The sequence below is a fragment of the Xyrauchen texanus genome, chromosome 43 (assembly GCF_025860055.1).
Source record: "Xyrauchen texanus isolate HMW12.3.18 chromosome 43, RBS_HiC_50CHRs, whole genome shotgun sequence".
Classification (NCBI taxonomy): domain Eukaryota; kingdom Metazoa; phylum Chordata; class Actinopteri; order Cypriniformes; family Catostomidae; genus Xyrauchen; species Xyrauchen texanus.
This window is the reverse complement of record NC_068318.1, coordinates 28,530,856-28,543,242: the sequence shown is the minus strand read 5'-3', so window position 1 is coordinate 28,543,242 and position 12,387 is coordinate 28,530,856. Positions and strand designations below refer to the sequence as shown.

Genomic DNA, 12,387 nt, shown 5'->3' with positions numbered 1-12,387 from the left:
AAAACATGAAAATGGAGATATGTACAATATAATACATAATATATAGAGATAATAGCTGTACGAGGAACAATCAGATAGAAAAACATAGCTTAATAAAATGAGTGTTTACTTCTGTCTTAAAGGGCTGGAGTTATATAGATTCATAAACGTTTTGGGGCAATTTGTTCCAAAGCTTTGGTGCAGTAAAACTGAAAGCCCAACCACCAACAGTAGACAGTCTAAACTTAGGCATGGCAAGCCAGTTTCCAGCACTAGATCTAGAGTGCGGACAGGAACATAAGGATGTATTAATTCTGTCAAATATGAGGGTGCTAATCCATGAAATCATTTTCAAGCATTTCAAGCATTTTGAACTGTATGTGCTGCAACTGGGCGCCAGTGCATTTTGTGAAGGATAGGAGTGATGTGAGCTGATTTCTTGTTATGTGTGAGAGCACGAGCAGCAGAGTTTTGCACAAGTTGTGAGCAGTGAAGTGCTTTTCTGGGTAAACCTATGAACAAAGTGTTACAATAATCTAAACAAGAGGTTATGAAAGCATGGATGACAGTTTCAGCATCTTTAAGGTTAAACGCAGAACGGAGGTGAGCAATATCGCAGAGGTGAAACAAACAGGATTTATCAAGTTGCCTGATATGGGCTTCAATATACAGTGTAGGGTCAGATAACACTCCCAGGTTTTGTATAATGGGTGATGGCCTAACAAGGACTCCTTAAATGTCAATGGCAAGGTTATGATGGGTAGAGACCAGGGATTTTAGGGCAGCTAACAAAATTTCATTTTTGTCAGTTTGCTGCCATCCACACTTTTAAGTTCTTGTAGGCAAGCATTAATGGAAGTGGGTGCAGGAACGTATTCGGACTGAGAGGCGATGTTGATTTGCGTGTCATCAGCATAACTATGAAAACTAAGGGTGGTTTCACATATAGTACGTTTTAATTAATGTTTCTGACGTAACATAACGTGATAATCTCACGTTATGCTAAGGCTCTCTGATAAAACCTACAAACCCTTTTTTCGCATGAAGGAAAATATTTTTCTCTCATCTCCAGTGTGATGGAGTAAGCAAGCGTCTCCTCCTGCATGTCATTTACATTGTGTGTATGGGCCAAGAACATTTGCCATTGCACAAATAAAATTAAAGTGAAACTATAAAAATCCTCGCTTGTATTTTCATGGGAGTCAATCATGGTATATCTATATTCGCTTAAAATTCCCAAATATGGACAGTAAATTGTGACTGGAATATGAAGTATGTAATGCAGCTAGGTAGCAGAATGGTACCTCTTCGCTTTCACATTGCACAAATCAATCCACAAACATCCTTTTGGGTCCTTTTAGAGGGGCCTGAGACAACTTGGGCTGTTCACACGTTATACAAGAACCGATCCTTGAAGTACACCACGTGAAAAAGTGATGGAGTGAGATTTGTGTTTGTTAATACTGATAAATTGTTGCCTGTCACGGAGATATTAATTTAGCCACTGAAAGGCTGTACCAGTAATACCAATAGCAGATTGGGTTAGCGAGTAAGGAGTATGGAATGGCAAACAGTATCAAAAGCTGTGCTCAGATCTAATAGGATCGAATACGATCTAAAGAGGCTGAGGGCACCAGAGTCATTTACTACTATTAAAGAGCAGTCTCTGTACTGTGTAGGGGTGGAAGCCTGATTGAAAAGGTTCACGCAAGTTGTATTTTTCCAAGTGAGACTGTAACTGAGCGGCGACCACCTTTTCTAATACCTTAGCTAGAGAAGGAAGGTTGGAGATAGGCCTAAAATTACTCAAGACTGTGTTATCAAGGCCTGGCTTCTTGAGTACTGAAGTGATAGCAGCGGTTGTTAGTCTAAGCAGTACGTGGCCAGTAACAAGAGACCTGTTAATCATGTGGGTGATAGGTGAAATGAGAGTAGACAAGGAGTTTTTAAGGAGATGTGTTGGTAATGGATCAAGCTGGCAGGCCGGAAGAGTTTGATTGGTATGTGAAAAGGCCATGATGGGGTGGACAAATGGTGGAAGAGAACATTCTGAGAGAGCAGAGGGAGAGAAATCCTGATAAATATTATACATTTTAAAAGATTTGTCTTGAATATACAGTGTGTCGATTAAGTTTGGGATTTATGTTTCATTGATCTGCCCTCAAATATCATCACTTCATCCAGTGAAGGAAAGAGTTGAGAGGCCCATCCTTAGAACACTTCCCAAGAGTCTGACTTGACTAAGTGGCGGGGACATTAGCATTTTCAGCCTGGCCTCTGGGATATGCTTGGGAGAGCACCGTAGAAGAGGTGCAGGGTGAAGAAAAATAAGCCATGGCACTACCAATAAGTCGGCCTTGAAAAGAACCAGATGTGTGTGCAAGATCTTTGGAAAATATTATCTGTGGAGGTTTAAGTTCTGTGCTGTTTCTTTATCCAACCCCTGCGAAACAGCACTTGCTCACCACACGTTTTTCCCGCAGTCTGCCATTAGATTCCTTAGCATATCTCAGAACTTTCTTTTTATACTGTTTCATATCTTAAATGGCATTAACTTGCTGAAGAACAGATACGTATGTTGTGTTTGGGATTCTGGTGTGCTGGTGGTGTCCTTATCAGTCTTCTTAACTAGCATAACTAGCAGGAATTCAATGGTCATCCATGCTGATTCACCAGCAAGCAACAAACCAACATAAACCAGTCTTAACCAGAATGGAAATTCATGTTTTAGTCCGGTGCTCCTGATTCCTCAGGTGTTGTGAAACTGGTTAGCTAAGGCTACAGTGCTTATTGTCTATGTTGCATTTAGCTGTGTCGTCTAGTCTTAAGACAGACAGTGAGACCTTGTGTGGCGGCATAAGGCCTCAACTGGCTGAAGTCTGCTCGCGGTATGTCAAAGAAACAGCATGGTTGTTCTCCTACACAGAGGCACCTTTATGGAAAGCCAAAGGAGCAAAAAATTGTGGCCACAAACCACAGGGCCTTTTTGAATAAAACTACCCAGAGTTTCTTATACAACATTTTTTGTGGTGGCTAGAGCAGAAAGACTGCAAAACACACATGCAAATCTTTTGGCTAACTCGTTAGGATAATAGCTCGGACATGTGGGTTTTATTCTCTCAACGTGCCACAACAAAACAAAATTCCTTTGAACAACAAGTCGTTGCTGCTTTGGACCTGGTTCCAATGCGAAATACTGATGACAACACTTGATTGAAGCTTGATTGTGCCACCAACATAAAAACAACAAAAGGTTTGTGTTGGTTACTGCTTCTCCAATAAATGTGTCACAATGTTGGAGCCCCTCCTGGGTGTGCCGGACATGGTATTCCCACAAGCTTCTCTCTGGCTTGGGTGCTCTGTCATTAGGCTTTGCAACCGGTGCCACACGCCACTCCTAGTGCTGAGCAGAGTATAAGACTAAAAAGACTAACACTAACAGGGCCCAGATTTGTGCCTGAGAAGCCTATCCACCACAACAACCATTTGAGGGTGCATTTTATTACTGGAACTTCTGCAGTGGAGATAGGTAATTCACTTCAATTTCTCACTACAGTTTGTTTGAATTGTATGGCAATGTAGCTGTACAGTATACACCAAGTGTTTATCATGGATTTGATGGTTAGCATGGGCCAATTAGCCCCTGCTTGTACTGTACATGCCATAACTATGCCATACCTATGCCATAAAGAGGCCAAAAACATATTTATCCTTTCCAAAGTAGCTGTGTATGGTAATCAGACCGAAAAACATTTTTTTTTCAAAATCCCTAAACAAAGACCAAAATGATCAGTTGTAACTCCTCCCAAAAGCTTTCAAACTACATCCACCAAACTTGGCAAAGACATTCAGAATGTTCTGACTTAGTGTGCTATGTTTTTTCTTACTGATCAGAAAACAGTTTCCAACATGATTACACACAAATTTGCCATGTTGTTTCGAAAAGTGAAAAGCAGCATCACCTTTACTGTGGACAACTGATAGAGATTTGCGCAAACAAACATCAAAGAGACAGGATCTGATCCCATGGGAACCAGCATGTAATCACATTCAGATAATCAATGGTAAACGTGATTTAGAGGTTGCAATTTCATTCAAAATGTACTCTGCTTTTGGCACTTCTCTACAGACATTTAACCCAGAAAATGGTTTGACATTATTTCCAGCATCCGTCACTGGGATGCAGTGACGGATGAGTAGTGAATATTGAAAGATTGGCATGAGGATCAAACACAAGATGCTACATTTTCAGAAGTCAACAGTGAGTCAGTGCACAACATGCAGGTATTGCGTCTTCAAGTTAGACAATTCCAGTAAAACAATGTAAACTGGTAAATTTTTATGGCACGGTCGTAACAAGTGTCATTTCCCAAAAGTTTCATGGCAGGTTATATGTTTTCGCTCATCCATGGTTAAACGGCTTCTGCGTGGGCAAATGTTTATCTTTGGTTTCAGCTTGAGGTGCTGTGTGTCTCAGGATCGGTCATCAGGCATACCAGGACAGACCAGCAGGACCCTCCCATTACCACATGGTGGTGACCAGTGATATGTTCCATAACAGTCATGTGACTGCTAGTGTCCTCTTTCCCAACATATCCTATTGCAATAGATACATTCTGCTGGGATGCATGTCAATGCAAACTATGCCTTTATGACAGCATGCAAAACACTCAAACCAATGGTTGAGGTACATTAGGGTCCAGACACATGTGAACATTTTTCTATTTTTTCATTTTTCTCATTTTAAAAAATATTTTCTTTAGGAATTGTTTTATCTGCATCACTACTGAGTTCAATTGAATGTCCAGAACAATTTTAAAAGGAACTTTAAATCCAAGGTTTTCAATGTGGCCTCCTTTCAACTTTTGGACCCTGCTGTAAAATTCACAATATTTTTTATTATGAAGTTTAAAAGGAATCAAGTAAATTCAAGTACTATATATTTTGTGCCTAAGATCACCATGTCACTTTCCCTCAAAACGCCATGCTCTTGTCCAGTCGAACAACAAATAAAATGATCTACATTATATTAATCTGCATGAAACTTGAAACATGAAATAAACCTATACACTTGTGCCAAGGCCAACAGAGGCCTGCATGTCAGTGATACTTTAATCTAAATATACACCCGAATGATGGGAACAGGTGAAAGGGGCCCTGCCAGACACATGCACTGAATGATCACGCATACAGTGCAGGTCATACTGACATGTCTGTGTGTGTCTGTGTGTGTGTGTGTTTGTGTCCTTCTTGGGTGTGGTTGGGGATAGGATGCCATCTCCCCTTCACTGTGGATCGGGTTCTGAACTATACGCAACCCAATTTTGGGTTTCTCTTCAAAGCCAGCTGGTCTGGCTTTATTTCTTTACCTTCATTTTGACTCATTTACTGTCTTTTTTCGCATTTTATTTAAATTTTTTACAAAGACTGGCCCACAGCAGGTGCTGGAGGGTAGACTTCCTGGAGAAGAAAGTTAACTGGACTGGTAAGTGCCCAAAGTGTCGGTCCAAATTCAATAAACGATTGCTGGACGTTGGCAAAAATAATTGGCTTGTCTGTGGCGCACATAAGTCAATAAAGAGTGTGAGCTATTGTGGCACGGTGTTTCAACACGTCTTATTTGGGGAATGCGGACCTGGGAATAGAAATAGAAAGATACAAATTTAGATAGGTGGGCTTTTTTTCGAGACGTGGTTTGGCTTCGTAAATAGATATATTTGTCTCTGAGATGAACGTGGAGAGCAGGTCACCGGCGGCTTATATTGTGTCAAGCTTGTTTACGCCACCTTTTATGACAAAAAGAACTCTGTGACCAACTTTGACACGTCGACATTGACCGTCTTTGTTGGATAGGTCGGGGACTTTATTGCACAACTATAGTGGGGATCAAAAGTCCACATTGAAAAACTGGGATTCAAAATCTAATTTAATCCTGGAAGTAAGCCAAAAAAGAAGAACATTTTAAACAAAGAAAAGTTTTGATGTAAACTAAAGAAGACATCGTTATGATTCTGCATTATTTGTAGGACACTAATCAAATAAGAACATTTGTGACATGGATCATCATGTTTTGCGCAAACTTGTGGAGTACATACCAGCTCGAGTCCATGCGAAATGTACTAAGAAATAATACAAAATTCTGAAATTCATGTTCTTACAATTTTTCATAAATACTGGATATGGATTTTATGAAAACATGTTATAGTGATTGTACTCATGAAGGTTAATTCCTAGCCAATTTATTATTTAGAGTCAAGCATAACTATATATTTGACTTTTCCAAGCCTTGAAATCACCATTATAAAATTCCCTGATTGGTTTTCCATGACTGTAAGAACTATGTACGATTTTTAATTCAACTTTTCACTCCAATTATACTGACAATATAATTTGTAATGGAAATAAAATTGCAGTAAAATAAAAATAAAAAATACAAAATAGGAGCATTTTCATTAGTGGAATTTTTCTAGTTTGTACAAGTAATTTTTAGTTTGGTGTTAATGTTGGAATAAAAAGATAAATATGTGTTGATGTGAATTATATCAGGATTAAATGAGTATGCACAGCTCCCCAGGCTTAAGTCTTGTTTCTATCTCATATTGGCTTTAGTTCTCCAGTTCATTCTCTATGGAGGCCACAGCTGTAGGGAATCCATCAAGAGTGTCTGAGATAATGAAAGGCATATCAAGGGCATTCAAGGTGCCCACAAAACCACCGATTCCTGCCCACAACCACAGCAGAATTCTTCCCTTACAGCTTCGGTTTCCAAACAAGGTGCAGTGTTAATGCTCTCCTTATGTTTTAAGTGTGAGCATTTGCTCCTGTTTATACCATTTCGACTCTCCGATTGTCCTGTTGGTTGATGCTCCAAAAAAGCTGAACGTGTTGAAAGAGGAAAAGCGAACTGACCCACTTTTACTGAGCTGAACGTCAATGCAGCCAGATTTGCATGTTCAGTTTCTCTAATGTCATTCAGGTTTTGCTGCATGAGTTTGTTTTAAACATATTTTAATACCGATGGTATAGTGTAAATGCTGTTTAGTCATTTTGTATTCTCATAGATAGAGCGTTTCCTTTATTTATATGTTGCTTTGGATAAACATGGTTGCTAATTGGATAAATGAAATGTAGAGATCAGACAATAGGTTTTTTAGTGGCCAGCGCAGATGCTAACATCTATTCTAAAGCACAAGATGGCCAATGACAATAATATACTGTATATAAATTTGCTAAATAATTTTTGAAAACAGTTATAAAATACTCACTGTTTCAAAAGTATAACCACAAGATGTAAACAATATGTGTGTTAACATGATTTTAGTTGGATAAAATCGTTTACTAACCTTTTCTGTGTTAAGTTATATCAAAGTCTCTCTCTAGCATGTCCACTGGCGGCCATCTTTGGAACATTCTCTGGAAACTATTTCCAGTCATGACAGTGCAGCTCCTATCTACTTGAATGGAGAAAGATCAAAATTTCAAAAAACAGTTGGTCAAGATTATGATCAAAGAACATATTTAAAATCAGCAGTAAAATCTGACAATACTGGAATCATATATCGTGATTTGTTACCTCATAGTACGCTAAAAAAAATGGCTTGTATAGGTAATGCTCATGCACATTCTAGAGTTGATTAACAGGTGGTGTCTGTATCTAAAAGGCTCTTTTAACTGTAAGGCAGGACTTCCTTTTTACATCCGTTGATCGTTGGTGGAGTGTTCCAATTTCTCCCATTAATTTTAATAGAAGTGACACGTCTCTACTAATCTCTGGTTATATCCAATTTTACAACTTTGATGTCATGACAATGTAACGGTGTAAATGAGTGTACAAATGATGATTTAAACAACTTTACAGCTCAAATAATACACAAATGTTAACAATAATATATGTAAGGGCTTTTAGGCTCTCCATTTAAACCCTCCCAAAAATTGCCCCATTAACTTTCATTGTAAGTGCCTCACTGTAACCTCAACTTTTGCTCAATTTTTTTTTTTTTTTTTTTCAGAAAATGAGGGACGAGTCTAAATGATCATTTGTTGTTTTAATCAACATTATGCCACAAATGCTGTTGACTGAACAGCATATTTTTTTTTAATTAATGTCCAGATACCATGACCAATCTTGCAGCACAATTAAATATATATATATATATATATATACAGTACTGTATAAGTTATATGTGCATTGAAATATACTATATATATATTTAAATATGTGTATTATTTATACTGTAAATATACTGTATATAAACTCAGCAAAAAAAGAAATGTCCCTTTTTCAGGACAGTATTTTAAAGATAATTTTGTAAAAATCCAAATAACTTTACAGATCTTTATTGTAAAAGGTTTAAACAATGATTCCATGCTTGTTCAATGAACCATAAGCAATTAATGAACATGCACCAGTGGAATGGTCGTTAAGACACTAACAGCTTACAGATGGTAGACAATTGACATCACAGTTGTAAAAACTTAGGACACTATAGAGACCTTTCTACTGACTCACCAAAAGAAACACCAAAAGAAAGATGCCCATTGTCCCTGCTCATCTGCGTGAAAGTGCTTTAGGCATGCAGCATGGAGGCATGAGGACTGCAGATGTGGCCAGGGCAATAAATCGCAATGTATGCAATGTGAGGCAGCGCTGCAGGGAGACAGGAAGTACAGCTGATCATCCTTGCAGTTGCAGACCACGTGTAACAACACCTGCACAGGATCAGTACATCCGAATATCACACCAGCAGGACAGGTACATGATAGCAACAACAACTACCCGAGTTACACGAGGAATGCACAATCCTTCCATCAGTGCTCAGACTGTCCGCAATGGGCTGAAAGAGGCTGGACTGAGGGCTTGTAGGCCTGTTGTAAGGCAGGTCCTTACCAGACATCACCGGCAACAACGTCACTTATGGGCACAAACCCCACCATCGCTGGACCAGACAGAACTGGCAAAAAGTGCTCTTTACTGACGAGACAAGGTTTTGTCTCACTAGGGGTTCTACTCACGTTTATCATCGAAGGAATGAGCGTTACACTGAGGCCTGTACTCCCTTTGTTCGGGGACACATTATTCCATTTCTGTTAGTCACATGTCTTAGCAGTTGAATCTTTTTATGTTCATACAAATATTTACACATGTTAAGTTTGCTGAAAATAAAAGCAGTTGAATGTGAGAGGATGTTTCTTTTTTTTTTTGCTTTATAAAACTTGCTACAGTACTGTGCAAGTTTTAGGCGCATTAAAATATACTATATATATATATAAATATGTGAGTGTAATATATACTGATATATATATATATTTACACTGGCAGCCAAAATTGTTTGGTACAGATTTTGCTTTTATGGAAAGAAATTACTTTTATTCACCAAAGTGGCATTTAACTGCTCACAATGTATAGTCAGGACATTAATAATGTGAAAAATTACAATTACAATTTGATTTTTTTTTTTAGAACTTCTTAAACTACTTCAGAGTGTTCTCATCAAAAAATCCTTCACGTGCAGCAATAACAGATTTGCAGATCCTTGCCATTCTAGCTGTCAGTTTGTCCAGATACTCAGGTGACATTTCACCCCACACTTCCTGTAGCACTTGCCATAGATGTGACTGTCTTGTCGGGCACTTCTCACACACCTTACAGTCTAGCTGATCCCACAAAAGCTCAATGGGGTTAAGATCCATAACACTCTTTTCCAATGATCTGTTGTCCAATGTCTGTGTTTCTTTGCCCACTCAAACCTTTTCTTTTTGTTTTTCTGTTTCAAAAGTGGCTTTTTCTTTGCACTTCTTCCCAGAAGTCCTCCTGAGTCTTCTCTTTACTGTTGTACATGAAACTGGTGTTGAGCGGGTAGAATTCAATGAAGCTGTCAGCGGAGAACATGTGAGGCGTCTATTTCTCAAACTCCGACTCTGATGTACTTATCCTCTTGTTTAGTTGTACATCTGGTCTTCCACATCTCTTTCTGTCCTTGTTAGAGACAGTTGTCCTTTGCCTTTGAAGACTGTAGTGTACACCTTTGAATGAAATCTTCAGTTTTTTGGCAATTTCAAGCATTGTATAACCTTCATTCCTCACAACAATAATTGACTGATGAGTTTCTAGAGAAAGCTGTTTCTTTTTTGCCATTTTTGGCCTAATATTGACCTTAAGACATGCCAGTCTATTGCATACAGTGGCAACTCAAAAACAAACACAAAGACAATGTTAAGCTTCATTTAATGAACCAATTCATTATATATAATGATGAATTGTATATAATGCAAAGTGATTTTATAGTACAAAATTAGCAATTCAGTATGAGTACTCAAGGATAAGGTGTTGCAGTGATAGCTGCTGGAAATGGGGTCTCTAGATTTGATCAAAAATTACTTCTGATGTTTTTTTACATCAGTAATATCCTGACTATACTTTGTGATCAGTTAAATGCCACTTCCACTTTGGTGAAGTAAAGTACCAATTTCCTTCCTAAACTGCAAATCTGTACATTATTCCAAACTTTTGGCAGCCAATGTTTAAATATACATATATAGATGTTCTGAACCTGTATGATTCTGCATGATATTTAAAGTATTCTGAAGCCATACGATAGCTTTGTGTAAAGAATAAACAGACATTCACTGATAATCTTCCACTCAGGCCATAGCTCTCAAAACTAATTTGTGCCATCAAACTTGCTATGCTAAGACATGCCAGGTTTGACATCTCTTACAACAAACACCAATGATTTTGCATGTCGTAATCTAAATGAAGACATAATTTGTCCTGTTTATTTGGGATAAAAAATGTCCAAACAAAATGAATTTATCTTTGTAGAAATTTTTTTTTAAAATAATCTTTGTAAAAAGACTCAATAATGAAAGATTAATCAATTAACAAAGAAAGATACCATCAAACTATTCACACTGTCTAAAAAGGTTCAAGTACAGAGCTAAACCTGTTATTTGCTTTAAAAGAGAACTTGGTTTCTCAAGGAAAGCTGTGCTTGAAGACAGAATGTTTATTTTATCTTTAGATGGGGACTCTCTCTCTCTCTCTCTCTCTCTCTCTCTCTCTCTCTCTCTCTCTCTCTCTCTCTATCTCTCTCTCCTTCATGAATTTTGTGACAGTAGGTAAAATGTGTTTTGAATACCATTTTATGCAAATGGTTTCATTTTCACATTAGTGAATGTCTCTGAAATGCTTTTGGTCTTAGAATACAGAAACACAATAGCAAATCCCACTTATCACCACAAATACTACACAGGCACTTTAAAAACCCAGTAAGATTAAACTTACTCGATGTGTTCCTTAAGTTGACATTGAGGTTTTACCCTTACCCGCACTTGGCAGTGCTAGGGAAAAACCTTAAATGAAAAACATGCCCCCAGAGAGCGTCCATGTTCCTTTGTGAGTGTCAGCATCAGAGCTCTGCCAGGGAAATGGTTGGAGAGGTAAAGAGTTGTCAGTGTTCTGTGTCTATTAAAACACACAGTTTTCTTTGGACAGAACTGCTAAACACTGTTTCTGTGATCTCTATCTCTCTCTCTCTCTCTCTCTCTCTCTCTCTCTCTCTCATATATATATATATATATATATATATATATATATATATATATATATATAATGCTCAATTATCCAGATGAACATTAAAAAAAAAAACTTAACAGACTCAGTCTCACTTAAATGAACAAATACACAAGTCCCCTGATCAGGCGGTTAAAGTTATTGAAAGGGCATATGTCAAGTTTGCTGTGAACTGCAATACCCAAACCCGCCACTAGTGTGCTGTAATGAGTCACAAAACAGAAAGTCTCTCTTCAGTCTCTAAACTTCACTGAAAAGATATGAAGTGCCTTTTTTATGATAATTGATTTTCCACCAGACTGTCAATGAATTAATTTGACAATTTGATTATTTAATTTTCTAGGTGCCATAAGAAGGGCCTGAAAGCCTCAAAAACCCATTTGATGGAGACACAAAAGCACAGAAGATTCACAGGGAGAAGACAGTGTTGATAAAGAAGGTTATGAGCAAGTGATTGGTAAGAATTACAATGAAACAAATGTTTACAAACTTAATAAATGGGAATTATATATTTTTTATTCATTCTTAATTGTTTTAGATATGAGTTTAACAAAACATATTATTAAATATAAAAATATAATAGAAAAATAATTTAATAAATGGTGATTGTTTCATTTGTAAAAAGCTTGATTATTGTATCTCTTGTTTTTTGTAGTTATATAATTAATGCTAATTAATTTGTAAAAGAAATTAAGTAAATAATGTATGATTGTAACTTTTTAAAATGTAGTAGTATTTTCTATATTATTATACAATTTATATAATAATTGAAATGATAAAATGCTGTTTCAATTTTAACACATTTACTTTAATAAATAATGATTATAACTTTTTAA

The 12,387-nt window shown here is 37.3% G+C and overlaps 1 protein-coding gene across 1 annotated transcript in view; it reads left to right on the top strand.

The window, feature by feature from the left end:
* The first annotated feature begins 5,253 nt into the window (after window positions 1-5,253).
* mef2ca (myocyte enhancer factor 2ca) overlaps window positions 5,254-12,387 on the top strand; it is a 64,497-nt gene continuing 57,363 nt past the window's right edge. The window contains exons 1-2 of the mRNA XM_052115950.1: window positions 5,254-5,464; window positions 11,895-12,008. The gene's annotated coding sequence lies outside the window, so the exon portion shown is untranslated. The remainder of the gene's footprint in view (window positions 5,465-11,894; window positions 12,009-12,387) is intronic.